Here is a 20,067-nt window from a genome sequence, read left to right on the forward strand (position 1 = left end):
AGGCACCCTCATTTGTTGACTTCTGTGATCGAAAAAGCCTTGGTTTCATGCATGTCAACATCAGAAGCCTCCTCCCTAAGTTTGTTTTACTCACTGCTTTAGCACACTCTGCTAACCCTGATGTCCTTGCCGTGTCTGAATCCTGGCTCAGGAAGGCCACCAAAAATTCAGAGATTTCCATACCCAACTATAACATCTTCCGTCAAGATAGAACTGCCAAAGGGGGAGGAGTTGCAGTCTACTGCAGAGATAGCCTGCAAAGTAATGTCATACTTTCCAGGTCCATACCCAAACAGTTCGAACTACTAATTTTGAAAATTACTCTCTCCAGAAATAAGTCTCTCACTGTTGCCGCCTGCTACCGACCCCCCTCAGCTCCCAGCTGTGCCCTGGACACCATTTGTGAATTGATTGCCCCCCATCTAGCTTCAGAGTTTGTTCTGTTAGGTGACCTAAACTGGGATATGCTTAACACCCCGGCAGTCCTACAATCTAAGCTAGATGCCCTCAATCTCACACAAATCATCAAGGAACCCACCAGGTACAACCCTAACTCTGTAAACAAGGGCACCCTCATAGATGTCATCCTGACCAACTGGCCCTCCAAATACACCTCCGCTGTCTTCAACCAGGATCTCAGCGATCACTGCCTCATTGCCTGTATCCGCTACGGAGCCGCAGTCAAACGACCACCCCTCATCACTGTCAAACGCTCCCTAAAACACTTCTGTGAGCAGGCCTTTCTAATCGACCTGGCCCGGGTATCCTGGAAGGACATTGACCTCATCCCGTCAGTTGAGGATGCCTGGTCATTCTTTAAAAGTAACTTCCTCACCATTTTAGATAAGCATGCTCCGTTCAAAAAATGCAGAACTAAGAACAGATACAGCCCTTGGTTCACTCCAGACCTGACTGCCCTCGACCAGCACAAAAACATCCTGTGGCGGACTGCAATAGCATCGAATAGTCCCCGCGATATGCAACTGTTCAGGGAAGTCAGGAACCAATACACGCAGTCAGTCAGGAAAGCTAAGGCCAGCTTCTTCAGGCAGAAGTTTGCATCCTGTAGCTCCAACTCCAAAAAGTTCTGGGACACTGTGAAGTCCATGGAGAACAAGAGCACCTCCTCCCAGCTGCCCACTGCACTGAGGCTAGGTAACACGGTCACCACCGATAAATCCATGATTATCGAAAATTTCAACAAGCATTTCTCAACGGCTGGCCATGCCTTCGCCTGGCTACTCCAACCTCGGCCAACAGCTCCGCCCCCCCCGCAGCTACTCGCCCAAGCCTCTCCAGGTTCTCCTTTACCCAAATCCAGATAGCAGATGTTCTGAAAGAGCTGCAAAACCTGGACCCGTACAAATCAGCTGGGCTTGACAATCTGGACCCTCTATTTCTGAAACTATCCGCCGCCATTGTCGCAACCCCTATTACCAGCCTGTTCAACCTCTCTTTCATATCGTCTGAGATCCCCAAGGATTGGAAAGCTGCCGCAGTCATCCCCCTCTTCAAAGGGGGAGACACCCTGGACCCAAACTGTTACAGACCTATATCCATCCTGCCTTGCCTATCTAAGGTCTTCGAAAGCCAAGTCAACAAACAGGTCACTGACCATCTCGAATCCCACCGTACCTTCTCCGCTGTGCAATCTGGTTTCCGAGCCGGTCACGGGTGCACCTCAGCCACGCTCAAGGTACTAAACGATATCATAACCGCCATCGATAAAAGACAGTACTGTGCAGCCGTCTTCATCGACCTTGCCAAGGCTTTCGACTCTGTCAATCACCATATTCTTATCGGCAGACTCAGTAGCCTCGGTTTTTCGGATGACTGCCTTGCCTGGTTCACCAATTACTTTGCAGACAGAGTTCAGTGTGTCAAATCGGAGGGCATGCTGTCCGGTCCTCTGGCAGTCTCTATGGGGGTGCCACAGGGTTCAATTCTCGGGACCACTCTTTTCTCTGTATATATCAATGATGTTGCTCTTGCTGCGGGCGATTCCCTGATCCACCTCTACGCAGACGACACCATTCTATATACTTCCGGCCCGTCCTTGGACACTGTGCTATCTAACCTCCAAACGAGCTTCAATGCCATACAACACTCCTTCCGTGGCCTCCAACTGCTCTTAAACGCTAGTAAAACCAAATGCATGCTTTTCAACCGATCGCTGCCTGCACCCGCATGCCCGACTAGCATCACCACCCTGGATGGTTCCGACCTTGAATATGTGGACATCTATAAGTACCTAGGTGTCTGGCTAGACTGTAAACTCTCCTTCCAGACTCATATCAAACATCTCCAATCGAAAATCAAATCAAGAGTCGGCTTTCTATTCCGCAACAAAGCCTCCTTCACTCACGCCGCCAAACTTACCCTAGTAAAACTGACTATCCTACCGATCCTCGACTTTGGCGATGTCATCTACAAAATTGCTTCCAACACTCTACTCAGCAAACTGGATGCAGTTTATCACAGTGCCATCCGTTTTGTCACTAAAGCACCTTATCCTGTTAAGACTCTAGGGGCAGTATTTCATTTTTGGATAAAAAGACGTGCCCGTTTTAAGCGCAATATTTTGTCACGAAAAGATGCTCGACTATGCATGGAATTGATAGCTTTGGAAAGAAAACACTGACGTTTCCAGACCTGCAAAGATTTTCACTGTGAGTGCCCTAGAACAAAACCTTCAGGCAAAACCAAGATGTTTCAGCAACCAGGAAATGAACAGGATTTCCGAAGCTACGTTTTCCATGATCTCCTTATATGGCTGTGAATGCGCCAGGAATGAGCCTGCACTTTCTGTCGTTTCCCCAAGGTGTCTGCAGCATTGTGACGTATTTGCAGGCATATCATTGGAAGATTGACCATAAGAGACTACAATTGCCAAGTGTCCCGCACGGTGTCCTGCGTGGAAATTGGTGCGCAAAACTCAGCTACTGGTATTTTTCCATGCGATTCTGAGAACAAAGCAAGCTTCCAGGAACGGCATTTCAATGAAGAGATATATGACAAAACACCTTGAGGATTGATTCAAACAACGTTTGCCATGTTTCAGTCGATATTATGGAGTTAATTCGGAAAAAGTTTGACGTGTAGGTGACTGAATTTTCGGTTAGTTTCGGTAGCCAAATGCATAGTAACAAAACGGAACGATGTGTCCTACACAAAGAATCTTTCAGGAAAAACTGGACATCTGCTATGTAACTGAGAGTCTCCTCATTGAAACATCTGAAGTTCTTCAAAGGTAAATTATTTTATTTGATTCCTTTGCTGGTTTTTGTGAATATGTTGCGTGCTAAATGCTAACGCTAAATGCTAAGCTAGCTATCAACACTCTTACACAAATGATTGATTTTCTCTGGTTCAAAAGCATATTTTGAAAATCTGAGATGACAGGATTGTTAAGAAAAGGATAAGCTTGAGAGCAGGCATATTTATTTCATTTCATTTGCGATTTTTAGAAATCGCTAACGTTGCGTTATGGTAATGAGCTTGAGGCTGTAGTCAGGAACCCGCATGGGGGGGGGGCGTACTATGAAGTTATACCACCCACCACTGCGACTTGTATGCTCTAGTCGGCTGGCCCTCGCTACATATTCGTCGACAGACCCACTGGCTCCAGGTCATCTACAAGTCCATGCTAGGTAAAGCTCCGCCTTATCTCAGTTCACTGGTCACGATGGCAACACCCATCCGTAGCACACGCTCCAGCAGGTGTATCTCACTGATCATCCCTAAAGCCAACACCTCATTTGGCCGCCCTTTGTTCCAGTACTCTGCTGCCTGTGACTGGAACGATTTGCAAAAATCTGCTATCTGAGCAGCTAACCGATCGCTGCAGCTGTACATAGTCTATTGTTAAATAGCCCACCCATTTTCACCTACCTCATCCCCATACTGTTTTTATTTATTTACTTTTCTGCTCTTTTGCACACCAATATCTCTACCTGTACATGACCATCTGATAATTTATCACTCCAGTGTTAATCTGCAAAATTTTAATTATTCGCCTACCTCCTCATGCCTTTTGCACACAATGTATATAGACTCCCTTTTTTTTCTACTGTGTTATTGACTTGTTAATTGTTTACTCCATGTGTAACTCTGTGTTGTCTGTTCACACTGCTGTGCTTTATCTTGGCCAGGTCGCAGTTATAAATGAGAACTTGTTCTCAACTAGCCTACCTGGTTAAATAAAGGTGAAATAAAAAATAAATAAAAAAAGTGCAAGAACACACTCAAATAGTTTTAGGCACAAGCACTCACAGTACATGTTGTACTATCCTCCACAACAGCCTTTATCCTTGTGGGGACACAACAGTCTTTCCCATTCCAACTCCTAACCCTAACATAGCCTTTATCCTTGTGGGGACACAACAGTCTTTCCCATTCCAACTCCTAACCCTAACATGGTCTTTATCCTTGTGGGGACACAACAGTCTTTCCCATTCCAACTCCTAACCCTAACATAGCCTTTATCCTTGTGGGGACAACAGTCTTTCCTATTCCAACTCCTAACCCTAACATAGCCTTTATCCTTGTGGGGACACAACAGTCTTTCCCATTCCAACTCCTAACCCTAACATAGCCTTTATCCTTGTGGGGACACAACAGTCTTTCCCATTCCAACTCCTAACCCTAACATAGCCTTTATCCTTGTGGGGACACAACAGTCTTTCCCATTCCAACTCCTAACCCTAACATGGCCTTTATCCTTGTGGGGACACAACAGTCTTTCCCATTCCAACTCCTAACCCTAACATGGCCTTTATCCTTGTGGGGACACAACAGTCTTTCCCATTCCAACTCCTAACCCTAACATAGCCTTTATCCTTGTGGGGACACAACAGTCTTTCCCATTCCAACTCCTAACCCTAACATAGCCTTTATCTTTGTGGGGACACAACAGTCATTCCCATTCCAACTCCTAACCCTAACATGGCCTTTATCCTTGTGGGGACACAACAGTATTTCCCATTCCAACTCCTAACCCTAACATAGCCTTTATCCTTGTGGGGACCTGGGAAATATATGTCGCAGAGAGAGCGAGACTTCCTTGTTTTACTATCCTTGTGGGGACTTCAGTGGAATTCCGGTACCCACAAGGACAGTAATACAAACACACCACAGTAGTCCTCCAGACAGAGCTAAGGACAGTAATACAAACACACCACAGTAGTCCTCCAGACAGAGCTAAGGACAGTAATACAAACACACCACAGTAGTCCTCCAGACAGAGCTAAGGACAGTAATACAAACACACCACAGTAGTCCTCCAGACAGAGGTAAGGACAGTAATACAAACACACCACAGTAGTCCTCCAGACAGAGCTAAGGACAGTAATACAAACACACCACAGTAGTCCTCCAGACAGAGCTAAGGACAGTAATACAAACACACCACAGTAGTCCTCCAGACAGAGCTAAGACGTGTACCAAACAGCACCCTATTCCCTATATACAGCACTACTTTTGACCAGAGACCGATGGTACTTCACTTATTTTATTTTTAATTTTACCTTTATTTAACTAGGCAAGTCGGTTAAGAACACATTCTTATTTTCAATGACGGCCTAGGAACAGTGGGTTAAGTGCCTGTTCAGGGGCAGAATGACAGATTTGTACCTTGTCAGCTCGGGGGTTTGAACTTGCAACCTTCCGGCTAGTAGTCCAACGCTCTAACCACTAGTGAATAGGGTGCCATTTGGGAGTGACTTCAGTGGTGTAATTGGGTTCCACTGTTTCTCTGGTATATAAAACAGGGCTGTTGGTCCTCCCGAAACACACAGCCAGCTCACCCCTACACTGGTGACGTTATGGCTTATCCCGGGGCGGCAGGTAGCCTAGTGGTTAGAGCAGGTAGCCTAGTGGTTAGAGCAGGTAGCCTAGTGGTTAGAGCAGGTAGCCTAGTGGTTAGAGCAGGTAGCCTAGTGGTTAGAGCAGGTAGCCTAGTGGTTAGAGCAGGTAGCCTAGTGGTTAGAGCAGGTAGCCTAGTGGTTAGAGCAGGTAGCCTAGTGGTTAGAGGGGCGGCAGGTAGCCTAGTGGTTAGAGCGTTGGGCCAGATACCAAAAGGTTGATGGATCAAATCACAGAGCTGACAAGGTAAAAAAATCTGTCGTTCTGCCCCGGAACAAGGCAGTTAATCCACTGTTCCCCGGTAGGCCGTCAATGCAAATAAGATATTGTTCTTAACTTGCCTAGTTAAATAAAGGTTACATTTAAAGACATGTAAATTTAAAACCAGCTACTGTTGACATGGGTTGGTCCACGTGAGGTCTGCAGGGATGTCAGTGTCACTGACCAGAGTGTGTGGTGACCAGAGTGTGTGGTGACCAGTGTGTGCGTGACACCAACTGGTGGTGATGGAGGTGGTGTGTGGTTCCTGTGGTGAGAGGTGGGGCCCTCCTCCCCTTCCTTTCTCCTCTCTGTCAAACACACACATCCGGAGACAGACAGTTCTGACAGTCTAACCTGGGTCGACTACCCTCCTTGACCTGGCCTTGACCTCTCTGTCTCTCTGGGGAGATACTAGGAACCAGACAGACAGCTCTGACAGTCTAACCTGGGTCGACTACCCTCCTTGACCTGGCCTTGACCTCTCTCTCTCTCTGGGGAGATACTGGGAACCAGACAGACCAGTTCATGTCCTGCTGAAACTAAGAGTCAATCAAAGTCAGTGTTGTTGAAGTCAAAAGTGAAGACAGGGCTGAAAGGGATAGCCGAGTCACCCAGACCTGACAAACTGAGTCAAGGCAGGTCTACGGGAGGAGGCCCATAGATACCGTATCGAGTTTGAGGTTTATTTCTATTGAGTTTGATAAACTTGGTTTGAGGTTTAGAATTTCAAAAACGGCCACCATGTTGCCAAAGGTTCTATGACAGAATGTTATTGTCTTCATGGAACGTTTGGTGCCAACCAGGATGGGGCTCTGTAACGTCTCCAAATGCCAAGTACAGAGAGCGAGAGAGAGAGAGAGAGAGCAGAGCCTCTCTCTGCTTATACCACTCTACAGTAAGGAGTCATATATATACACACAGGGCCTCTCTCTGGTTATACCACTCTACAGTAAGGAGTCATATATATCCACACAGAGCCTCTCTCTGGTTATACCACTCTACAGTAAGGAGTCATATATATATACACAGGGCCTCTCTCTGGTTATACCACTCTACAGTAAGGAGTCATATATATACACACAGGGCCTCTCTCTGCTTATACCACTCTACAGTAAGGAGTCATATATATACACACAGGGCCTCTCTCTGCTTATACCACTCTACAGTAAGGAGTCATATATATCCACACAGAGCCTCTCTCTGGTTATACCACTCTACAGTAAGGAGTCATATATATATATACACAGGGCCTCTCTCTGGTTATACCACTCTACAGTAAGGAGTCATATATATACACACAGGGCCTTGGTCTAAAGTAGTGCACTATAAAGAGAATAGGGTGTAATTTTGGATGAACAACAAGCAGAGTACAGGGACTACTACTACAGACATGGAGGTTTTAACATTGTGATAAACAGAGAAGGACTAAAGGCACTGATAAGTAGACTGCCAGCTACAGACCACTGAAAAGGAGTAATATAATTAGACTGGCTGCCAGCTACAGACCACTGATAAGGAGTAGTATAATTAGACTGGCTGCCAGCTACAGACCACTGAAAAGGAGTAGTATAATTAGTCTGCCAGCTACAGACCACTGATAAGGAGTAGTATAATTAGACTGGCTGCCAGCTACAGACCACTGATAAGGAGTAGTATAATTAGACTGGCTGCCAGCTACAGACCACTAATAAGGAGTAGTATAATTAGACTGGCTGCCAGCTACAGACCACTAATAAGGAGTAGTATAATTAGTCTGGCTGCCAGCTACAGACCACTAATAAGGAGTAGTATAATTAGGGTGCCAGCTACAGACCACTGATAAGGAGTAGTATAATTAGACTGGCTGCCAGCTACAGACCACTGAAAAGGAGTAGTATAATTAGGGTGCCAGCTACAGACCACTGATAAGGAGTAGTATAATTAGGGTGCCAGCTACAGACCACTAATAAGGAGTAGTATAATTAGGCTGCCAGCTACAGACCACTGATAAGGAGTAGTATAATTAGACTGCCAGCTACAGACCACTGATAATGAGTAGTATTATTAGGCTGCCAGCTACAGACCACTGATAAGGAGTAGTATAATTAGGCTGCCAGCTACAGACCACTAATAAGGAGTAGTATAATTAGACTGCCAGCTACAGACCACTAATAAGGAGTGGTATAATTAGACTGCCAGCTACAGACCACTGATAAGGAGTAGTATAATTAGACTGCCAGCTACAGACCACTGATAAGGAGTAGTATAATTAGTCTGGCTGCCAGCTACAGACCACTAATAAGGAGTAGTATAATTAGACTGCCAGCTACAGACCACTAATAAGGAGTAGTATAATTAGACTGCCAGCTACAGACCACTGATAAGGAGTAGTATAATTAGTCTGGCTGCCAGCTACAGACCACTAATAAGGAGTAGTATAATTAGACTGGCTGCCAGCTACATACCACTGATAAGGAGTAGTATAATTAGACTGGCTGCCAGCTACAGATCACTGATAAGGAGTAGTATTATTAGGCTGCCAGCTACAGACCACTGATAAGGAGTAGTATTATTAGGCTGCCAGCTACAGACCACTGATAAGGAGTAGTATAATTAGACTGGCTGTAAATAAGAATTTGTTCTTAACTGACTTGCCTGGTTAAATAAAGGTGACATGGTTGTTGGCTGTTAAACCCCACTCATAAAGAAAGAGTGTGTTGTTATGAATATCACCACTGAACACACAGCGGTAATCTGTTTTTTCTCCTGAGTGGCGCAGCGCTCTAAGGCACTGCATCTCTGTGCTTGAGGCGTAACTACAGACACTCTGGTTCGATTCCAGGCTGTATCACAACCGCTGGCCCAGCGTCGTCCGTGTTTGACCATCATTGTAAATAAGAATCTGTTCTTAACTGACTTGCCTAGTTAAATAAAAAAAGTTTAAACATGTTGTTTAAAAATAAATAAAACAATTATGATTTTGACACAACCTAATAAACCCCCCCAGATATTGACTACCAGGTAGAATGTATAGTACTGCATGAGGACACTATGGAGATTTAGACTCACTCTATACCTCTCCTCACTCACTAAACAGGGCTGTATTCCAGGGGCTCTCTCTCACTCACTAAACAGGGCTGTATTCCAGGGGCTCTCTCTCACTCACTAAACAGGGCTGTTTTCCAGGTGCTCTCACTCTCTCACTAAACAGGGCTGTTTTCCAGGTGCTCTCACTCTCTCTCACTAAACAGGGCTGTTTTCCAGGTGCTCTCTGTCTCTCACTAAACAGGGCTGTTTTCCAGGTGCTCTCTGTCTCTCACTAAACAGGGCTGTTTTCCAGGTGCTCTCTCTCTCTCACTAAACAGGGCTGTTTTCCAAGTGCTCTCTCTCACTAACTAAACAGGGCTGTTTTCCAAGGGCTCCCTCTCTCACTCACTCACTAAACAGGGCTGTTTTTCAGGTGCTCTCTCTCACTCACTAAACAAGGCTGTTTTCCAGGTGCTCTCTCTCTCACTCACTAAACAGGGCTGTTTTCCAGGTGCTCTCTCTCTCACTCACTAAACAAGGCTGTTTTCCAGGTGCTCTCTCTCTCACTCACTAAACAGGGCTGTTTTCCAGGTGCTCTCTCTCACTCACTAAACAGGGCTGTATTCCAGGTGTTCTCTGTCACTCACTAAACAGGGCTGTATTCCAGGGGCTCTCACTCACTAAACAGGGCTGTATTCCAGGGGCTCTCTCTCACTCACTAAACAGGGCTGTTTTCCAGGTGCTCTCTCACACTCACTAAACAGGGCTGTATTCCAGGGGCTCTCTCTCTCTCACTCACTAAACAGGGCTGTATTCCAGGGGCTCTCTCTCACTCACTAAACAGGGCTGTATTCCAGGGGCTCTCTCTCACTCACTAAACAGGGCTGTATTCCAGGGGCTCCCTCTCTCACTCACTAAACAGGGCTGTTTTCCAGGTGCTCTCTGTCGCTCACTAAACAGGGCTGTATTCCAGGTGCTCTCTGTCGCTCACTAAACAGGGCTGTATTCCAGGGGCTCTCTCTCTCACACACGGCCTGGGCTGTTTTCCAGGTGCTCTCTCACACTCACTAAACAGGGCTGTATTCCAGGGGCTCTCTCTCACTCACTAAACAGGGCTGTATTCCAGGGGCTCTCTCTCACTCACTAAACAGGGCTGTTTTCCAGGTGCTCTCTGTCACTCACTAAACAGGGCTGTATTCCAGGGGCTCTCTCTCACTCACTAAACAGGGCTGTATTCCAGGGGCTCTCTCTCACTCACTAAACAGGGCTGTATTCCAGGGGCTCTCTCTCACTCACTAAACAGGGCTGTTTTCCTGGTGCTCTCTCACACTCACTAAACAGGGCTGTATTCCAGGGGCTCTCTCTCACACACAGCCTGGGCTGTTGATGTAATAATGAAGGATAGGATCAATAGATCAATGGCAAAACATCCATCGCACGCATTAGGCCCCGATGCTAACGATTAATAGCCTACGTCCATAGAAACACAGCCACGATGCTAACAATCAATAGCCTACATCCATAGAAAAACATTAGCCACGATGCTATCAATCAATAGCCTACGTCCATAGAAAAACAGCCACGATGCTAATGAGCCATCAAACATTAATGCATAAAAACTCAGCTAAGGGTTTCGGAGGCCAGAACAGAGAGCCTCTCTGGGAGGAAGAGCACGGGGCTTGTGGGTAATAATAGCTTCCTCCTTCCACAGTCTTAACACTGTTTAGTTCCTTTCTCTGCAGAGATTCAACTGTCATTTCTTTGAGAGCGAGAGAGCGCACACACACACACGCACACACACGCACAGAGAGACATAAAAGACAAAAGACAGAAGGAGCTACAGAGACAGAATGACGGGGACATTCAAGTTCATTGATGACTAATTATTAAAGGGGGATTATAAATGCACCAATCAAATAGCTCTCTGGGGATCAATCAGTCAAATGAGGGTCTGAAGAGACTTCCAATAGGTAAAAGACGAGCAGGTCTTTCAGACGAGGTCAAACGTAAACCTATTCAAAAGGCTTGTGTGTTGTTGTTGATGATGGGAAGCCGGACAGGCTGGGGACTGGCAGGATATGATATTACCAAGATACATATTGTATCGGCACCATAGTATGGACATTCTATATGCATCACGACTCACCATGATACGATATGCATCACGACTCACCATGATACGATATGTATCGCGATTCTATATGCATCACGACTCACCATGATACGATATGTATCGCGATTCTATATGCATCACGACTCACCATGATACGATATGTATCGCGATTCTATATGCATCACGACTCACCATGATACGATATGTATCGCGATTCTATATGCATCACGACTCACCATGATACGATATGTATCGCGATTCTATATGCATCACGACTCACCATGATACGATATGCATCACGACTCACCATGATACGATATGCATTGGGATTCTATATGCATCACGACTCACCATGATACGATATGCATTGCCATTCTATACTGCGGTTTTATTGAGGTTATCGATGATCCGAACATACTGCTCACTAAATGTCTGCTGCAGAGGGACGAGAGAGAGAGACACATAATAAAAACGAGGTTGATCAGTGATGGAAATAAAAGTGCTGGAAAAACATTGGATCTCTATTTAAAAACAGAAGGAGGCCAAGCTATAGGAGGAGAATGAATACTGAAGACAAGCGCTGCCTAGTAGCTAACGTTAGCTCTCTAGCAACTAAAAGCATTTGAATCGATACATAATATCTTCAAAAATAATCAATTGGATACTCTAATGTATCCATTTTACTCCCATCCCTGGAAGTCAGACCGTGTTCTCCCCAGATTCTGCTAGACGGGGTACCTGAAACAGCCAGCTGATAACATGAAAACACTGAATAGGCACTTATGTTTAGGGGCTGAGGTTTCTTGGTAGACTGTTTCCTAATGATTGAAGTAATGATGTTATTATACACACAAACTATATTACACACACACACACACACAATATACCACACACAAAACATACCACACACACACACACAGAGGAAGTGATCACCTGAGCGGTTGACACTAAGGACAGGAGGTGTGTTGTACCGTTTCACATCAGTGGAATTCTGAGTATTTCCGTTGATGCAATCTCCAGTCATTGTTTTCAAATGACCTTTGACCTCTAAAGATAGCCGCTAACAAACACCACCGAGGCTCTATCGTCACCGCCTGCCAAGGCTGTTTCGTCACCACCACCATCCATACCAGAACCAGCCCTGACCTAGCAGGAACACTTGGCTGCAGAGGAAGTAAAGGAGCAGTGGCTCTGCGGGGTACACAGAGGGTTTCTCCTGGCTGGCACACAGCAGTTATTCAATGTTGAGTAGAATGCCAACCGACATTGTTCTCTCTCTACACGACACAGAACGACGTACCAGTTTGCTGTGAAGAAACAATCCCAATGTTCCATAAGAGTCGGAATCACACTTCCTTTCTGGGGTCCCTTAGAGCCGAACAGGCACAGCGTCACACACATACAGTCTCCTAGCGCAGTAGTCATTAAGAGGCTGCGGGAGGGTAAACAGGATACAAACAACATGCTGAGACAAGGCAGCAGCCCCTGTGGCTCGGAGAAGAGGGCTGAGACAAGGCAGCAGACTCTGTGGCTCAGAGCAGAGGGCTGAGACAAGGCAGCAGACTCTGTGGATCAGAGCAGAGGGCTGAGACAAGGCAGCAGCCCCTGTGGCTCAGAGCAGAGGGCTGAGACAAGGCAGCAGACTCTGTGGCTCAGAGCAGAGGGCTGAGACAAGGCAACAGACTCTGTGGATCAGAGCAGGGCTGAAACAAGGCAGCAGCCCCTGTGGCTCAGAGCAGAGGGCTGAGACAAGGCAGCAACCCCTGTGGCTCAGAACAGAGGGCTGAGACAAGGCAGCAACCCCTGTGGCTCAGAAGAGGGCTGAGACAAGGCAGCAGACTCTGTGGATCAGAGCAGGGCTGAAACAAGGCAGCAGCCCCTGTGGCTCAGAGCAGAGGGCTGAGACAAGGCAGCAACCCCTGTGGCTCAGAGCAGAGGGCTGAGACAAGGCAGCAGCCCCTGTGGCTCGGAGAAGAGGGCTGAGACAAGGCAGCAGCCCCTGTGGCTCAGAGCAGAGGGCTGAGACAAGGCAGCAGACTCTGTGGCTCAGAGCAGAGGGCTGAGACAAGGCAGCAGACTCTGTGGCTCAGAGCAGAGGGCTGAGACAAGGCAGCAACCCCTGTGGCTCGGAGAAGAGGGCTGAGACAAGGCAGCAGACTCTGTGGCTCAGAGCAGAGGGCTGAGACAAGGCAGCAGACTCTGTGGCTCGGAGCAGAGGGCTGAGACAAGGCAGCAGACTCTGTGGATCAGAGCAGAGGGGACTCAGAGGCATCAGCCAGTTAGACAGAAAGGACTAAACAGATTGACTCCTGGAAATCAACCTGTTCTATCAAACCCAAAGACCGTAGACCAGGGTTGCCCAACTCTCTTCCATGACGTCCTGTGGGTTTTCAGCCCAACTCTCTTCCATGAGATCTACCGGCCTGTGGGTTTTCAGCCCAACCCTCTTCCTGGAGATCTGTGGGTTTTCAGTCCAACCCTCTTTCTGGAGATCTGTGGGTTTTCAGTCCTGTAGGTTTTCAGTCCAACCCTCTTCCATGAGATCTACCGTCCTGTGGGTTTTCAGCCCAACCCTCTTCCTGGAGATCTACCGTCCTGTGTAGGTTTTCAGTCCAACCCTCTTCCTGGAGATCTACCGTCCTGTAGGTTTTCAGTCCAACCCTCTTCCTGGAGATCTACCGGCCTGTGGGTTTTCAGCCCAACCCTCTTCCTGGAGATCTACTGGCCTGTGGGTTTTCAGTCCAACCCTCTTCCTGGAGATCTACCGTCCTGTGGGTTTTCAGTCCAACTCTCTTCCTGGAGATCTACCGTCCTGTGGGTTTTCAGTCCAACCCTCTTCCTGGAGATCTACCGTCCTGTGGGTTTTCAGCCCAACTCTCTTCCTGGAGATCTACCGGCCTGTGGGTTTTCAGTCCAACTCTCTTCCTGGAGATCTACCGTCCTGTGGGTTTTCAGCCCAACCCTCTTCCTGGAGAGCTGTGGGTTTTCAGTCCTGTAGGTTTTCAGTCCAACCCTAATTTAAACACACCTGATTCTACTAATTAGATGCTCAACAAGACCTTAACTAGCTGAATCAGATATGCTAAATTAGGGTTAGACTGAAAACCTACAGGACAGTAGATCCTCAGGAAGAGGGTTAGGCAACCCTGCCCTAGACTGAACCGGTGTTCATTGCACAAAGCATCTCAGAGTAGGAGACATTGCTGGTCTAGGATCAGTTCTGCCTATTAGATCTATGAATATCACAGGGGGTATCTGATCCCAGATCAGCACTGAGACCCCAGAGGCTTTAAAATAAAGTTGTTCTAACATCTCTGTTTAATAACTGAAAGAGTTGACTCACGCTGGGAGAGTTCAGCCTAGATCCAACACCACCCATCCATCCATCTATGACATCACAAGAGGAAGTGCAACACCCGAGGCCCCTGCTAGCTCCTCACGAGTCGGCCGGACAAAAAAAAAATCTGTCACTGTCATTAATGCTACACAACGCCTGTTGGCTCACATGACACCCTATTCCCCCATATAGTGCACTACTTCTGACCAGACCCCCTATGGGCCCAGGTCAAAAAGCAGTGCACTATCTAGGGAACAGGGTACCACATCTAGACTTAGGCTATACTATCCAGACATGCACTAGGCTGTTCCTCCAGAGAGACAAAGGGAGGGTAGATCGTATCACTTCTTAGGGATAAATACAGTCCAGATAAACAGGCCTGTAGAATGTTAATAAGTACAACAAGATTTAGGAGACAGGGACAGACCATTTATTTAGCTAAAACAACCCCCCCCCAATCAGGTCAGAACTGAAGACTTAACGGAGGGAGATTTAGCAGAAGGGAGATTTAGAGATTAAGGAATTTAAATCATAACATGATGAGCCACGGCCCTTTGTTTACAAATAGAAGACCGATGAGATAAGGTCCCTAAACACAGGCCTTTCACCACCAGGTCTATAGGCTACATCTATATTTCCTGTCTGAGGGACGCTGAAGATGAGAACAGAGCAGCGTCATCAGGGGGCTTCGTCCCCCAAATGGTCCACTACTTTATACCAGGGTCCATAGGGCGCAGGCCAAAACGTTAGTGCAGTGTATAGGGAGCCATTTGGGACGAACCTCAGGACTCCCACCATTCATCTGTCATAGAAGACAAAACACAGCGTTCCTCATTGGGGATCCTGCCCGGGCTTAGCCAATCACCCATCTGCTGTGTGTGTGTGTATATATCCCCCCCATTCATGCATTTCACCGTAAGGATATGACATCATGGTGTGAGGCTGGGAACCCCCTGCACCCACCCACACAGACAGAGCTACCGGGGACATCCTCCATGTCTGATGATCAAATAACAGTAAAGTTCCCATCTAAAATTAACACAATGATTCAACATGGTTCTTTAATAGGACTTCTGAGAAACGGTGTGTCAACACGTGTGCACCTGTCAAGAAGACATTAAATGGAAGAGTTTAGTCTCTGTACGACAGATCTAAGATAAATAAGAAGACATTAAATGGAAGAGTTTAGTCTCTGTACGACAGATCTAAGAGAAATAAGACATTAAATGGAAGAGTTTAGTCTCTGTACGACAGATCTAAGAGAAATAAGACATTAAATGGAAGAGTTTAGTCTCTGTACGACAGATCTAAGAGAAATAAGAAGACATTAACTGGAAGAGTTTAGTCTCTGTACGACAGATCTAAGAGAAATAAGACATTAAATGGAAGAGTTTAGTCTCTGTACGACAGATCTAAGATAAATAAGAAGACATTAAATGGAAGAGTTTAGTCTCTGTACGACAGATCTAAGATAAATAAGAAGACATTAAATGGAAGAGTTTAGTCTCTGTACGACAGATCTAAGAGAAATAGCTTCATTGTGATCAACGACTCACAAAGGAAAAGTTGACCAAAAAAACAACACAATGACTATAATTTTATAGTTGACAATTAATGTATTTCCTCAGGACTGCTACACTAACGAACCAGTGTGTACCAGGAAACCTAAAGTAGTCTGCGTAATGAACAAAGTAGCCAACTAGGGGGGGGGGGGAACCACCCAGAGTGGTTTCACCCCCCATAAAAGATGTTTGTTTGCATAACAAGAGTTATCGGACTGTAGTATTGCTGTACATCTCTGGTAATATCATTGACTAGTGTGTGCAGGGCTGGGTTGTCACGACTACCAGACCTGGTATGACCACGCAAGTTGGAGGCAGAAACACCCCTTTCATGTTCTCTCTCTCTCTCTTCAGATTTTATACAGCTCGGCCTAATGCCTCAGTCCACCAAAACGTGACCGAAATCCACCGGTGTTGAACTTTCAACTAAAAACACTCAACATTCAGGGGAGGATCTGACAAGTAAAGGTTATTTACAGTAAAATAACAAATAGCTAGCTAGGTAAGAAACAAAGTAGCCAATTGATCTAGCTAGCAAGTTTGACAGACTGTCTGGGTGAATACAAACAATTGGAATACTTGCGATCACATCTTATCGCCGCCTCAAAACAACATGGTTTCCAGTTGTCCTATAAAGGACGTAGGTGGTTAAAATGCTGAGGCCAAAAAAACTGCCACATTTTTAAGGGGACGTATTTTTTTTTTTTTTTAAACGAAAAATCCTGTTAGTGAAGGTTTATCAATAATCCGTGATTCATTGTCCGTCGGTCCTGATTGCATAATGTGTGGATATCTGTATGGAAACAGTCTGAAACCGGTGCCTATATGATGTGATCGACAGTGGTAGGCCACGTGGAAGCGTGTCTTGCATGCTGTTACCACGTTTACAGGCAGGTCGTGGCAACCGGCAAAAGGTCTCAGAGTAGGGCGGCGGGTGCCAAAAGGTCTCAGAGTAGGGCGGCGGGTGCCAAAAGGTCTCAGTAGGGCGGCGGGTGCCAAAAGGTCTCAGAGTAGGGCGGCGGGTGCCAAAAGGTCTCAGAGTAGGGCGGCGGGTGCCAAAAGGTCTCAGAGTAGGGCGGCGGGTGCCAAAAGGTCTCAGTAGGGCGGCGGGTGCCAAAAGGTCTCAGTAGGGCGGCGGGTGCCAAAAGGTCTCAGTAGGGCGGCGGGTGCCAAAACGGAAGTGGCAAAAGGTCTCAGTAGGGCGGCGGGTGCCAAAGCGGAAGTGCCAAAAGGTCTCAGTAGGGCGGCGGGTGCCAAAGCGGAAGTGGCAAAAGGTCTCAGAGTAGGGCGGCGGGTGCCAAAAGGTCTCAGTAGGGCGGCGGGTGCCAAAAGGTCTCAGAGTAGGGCGGCGGGTGCCAAAAGGTCTCAGTAGGGCGGCGGGTGCCAAAGCGGAAGTGCCAAAAGGTCTCAGAGTAGGGCGGCGGGTGCCAAAACGGAAGTGGCAAAAGGTTCGTGGTCCCCGTGAGCAGCGGCAGCACTGCTGGCTCAGCACCAGAAGATGAAATTAGCTGAAGTCTTGAGCGGCCGTAGCACATGGCTGACCAATGCACAGAGCCGTAGCACATGGCTGACCAATGCACAGAGCCGTAGCACATGGCTGACCAATGCACAGAGCCATAGCACATGGCTGACCAATGCACAGAGCCGTAGCACATGGTTGACCAATGCACAGAGCCGTAGCACATGGTTGACCAATGCACAGAGCCGTAGCACATGGTCGACCAATGCACAGAGCCGTAGCACATGGTTGACCAATGCACAGAGTTCATCTTGCCAACCAATCAAAAACAACATTTTAATGACAATATTCAAGCTGACAACAACCGGGGCCGCTCGTCTCTACACGGTAGACAGATTTTCTTGCGGTTCAACTGCCGTTTAGTGTTGATCATGTGTAAACACCTTTATAGTGCAGGTTTGAAGAAACGTTCGGTTCCCGAGATTTCTATCAGAGGAGGCTCATGGGAGGAGCTATAGGAGGACGGGCTCATTGTAATGGCTGGAATGGAATCAATGGAACGGTATCAAACATATGGAAACCACAGATTTGACTCTGTTCCATTCCAATGAGCCTGGTCCTCCTATAGCTTCTCCCACCAGCCACCTCTGGTTTCTATAGCTACATATATTCACACAATCTACACTGAACAGAAATATACATGCAACATGTAAAGTGCTGGTCCCATGTTTCATGAGCTGAAATAAAAGATCCCAGAAATGTTCCATATGCACAAAAAGCTTATTTCTCCCCTGTTAGTGAGCATGTCTTCTTTTCCAAGAATTGAATGTTAATTTCTCTACCATAAGCCGCCTCTGTCATTTAATTTTGGGGGGGGCAGTATGTCCAACCTCACAACCGCAGACCACATACATGGCGTTGTGTGGGCGAGCAGTTTGCTGATGTCAACGTTGTGAACAGAATGCCCATGGTGGTGGTGGGGTTATGGTATGAACAGAATGCCCATGGTGGTGGTGGGGTTATGGTATGGACAGAATGCCCATGGTGGTGGTGGGGTTATGGTATGAACAGAATGCCCATGGTGGTGGTGGGGTTATGGTATGGACAGAATGCTCATGGTGGTGGTGGGGTTATGGTATGAACAGAATGCCCATGGTGTGTGGTGGGGTTATGGTATGGACAGAATGCCCATGGTGGTGGTGGGGTTATGGTATGAACAGAATGCCCATGGTGGCGGTGGGGTTATGGTATGGACAGAATGCCCATGGTGGCGGTGGGGTTATGGTATGGACAGAATGCCCATGGTGGTGGTGGGGTTATGGTATGGACAGAATGCCCATGGTGGTGGTGGGATTATGGTATGAACAGAATGCCCATGGTGGCGGTGGGGTTATGGTATGGACAGAACGCCCATGGTGGCGGTGGGGTTATGGTATGAACAGAATGCCCATGGTGGCGGTGGGGTTATGGTATGGACAGGCATAAGCTACCGGACAAAGAACACAATTGCATTTTACAGATGGCAATTTGAATGCACAGAGATACCGTGACGAATTCCTGAGGCACGGTATCTAAGGCATCTGTGACCAACAGATGAATCTGTATTCCCAGTCGTGAAATCCATAGCTTACGGCCTAATGAATTTATTTCAATTTACTGATGATCTTCTATGAACTAACTCTGTGAAATATTTGATTGTTGCATTTATATTTTTGTTCAGTATACACTCCGCACCAACGAACAAGGAGTTACTAATTACATATTTGCCTTCAGTAATCACCCTAAACATTTAACAGTTTATTATCCGTCTCCACGTTTTAATCCCATAGGATGCCCATCCGAGTCCTCGTATACGGCTTGGTTCCCATAACATGAAAACGTCATGCATCGGACTTTTCTCAAATATGTGCAATGATGGTTAGGATATACTTCATCTAGTTATATCCGCTGTGATTAAAACCATTTTAAGCTTTCTGATTGTCAAACTAGCTACCAAGTTATTGCACTATGACTGTTCAAGATTCATGTTTTAAAAAACACTCAAATAAGTTTATAAATACGTTAAACTACAGCAACATAGCTAGCTAGCGCATTAGTTAGCCAAAGCTTACTGCTAGCTGGGTACATTGCCTGATAAAAAAAAACAGCTGATAAAGTGTCATACTATTTTCCAACCCCTGAATAATACTGACATGGGACAAACAATACGCGTGATATCAGGAGATATATTCAGACAACTGAATCATGTTCAAAGGGGAACCCCCCCCCCGCTCGGGTCTGTGTGGCCTCATCTCTTCAAATCCCACTGGTGCATAGAAACACTTTCAAATAAACATGGGCGTTTCTTCTAGCTTTTGTGTGTGTGTGTTAGCTAGCTAACTAGGCTAGCGAAGAAAACAGATGTGAGTGCGCCCGTCCTCCCAACATAGCTAGCTAGCATACCAAGTTACGGCTACTGTTAGCATGC

At 46.6% G+C, this 20,067-nt stretch overlaps 1 protein-coding gene across 1 annotated transcript in view; it reads right to left on the minus strand.

Moving 5' to 3' along the window:
- The window catches only part of gna13b (guanine nucleotide binding protein (G protein), alpha 13b), a 46,881-nt gene that overhangs the window by 26,321 nt on the left and 493 nt on the right, over positions 1–20,067 (minus strand). The gene's annotated exons all lie outside the window — the stretch shown is intronic.

Source organism: Oncorhynchus nerka, linkage group LG26 (assembly GCF_034236695.1).
Source record: "Oncorhynchus nerka isolate Pitt River linkage group LG26, Oner_Uvic_2.0, whole genome shotgun sequence".
Lineage (NCBI taxonomy): Eukaryota > Metazoa > Chordata > Actinopteri > Salmoniformes > Salmonidae > Oncorhynchus > Oncorhynchus nerka.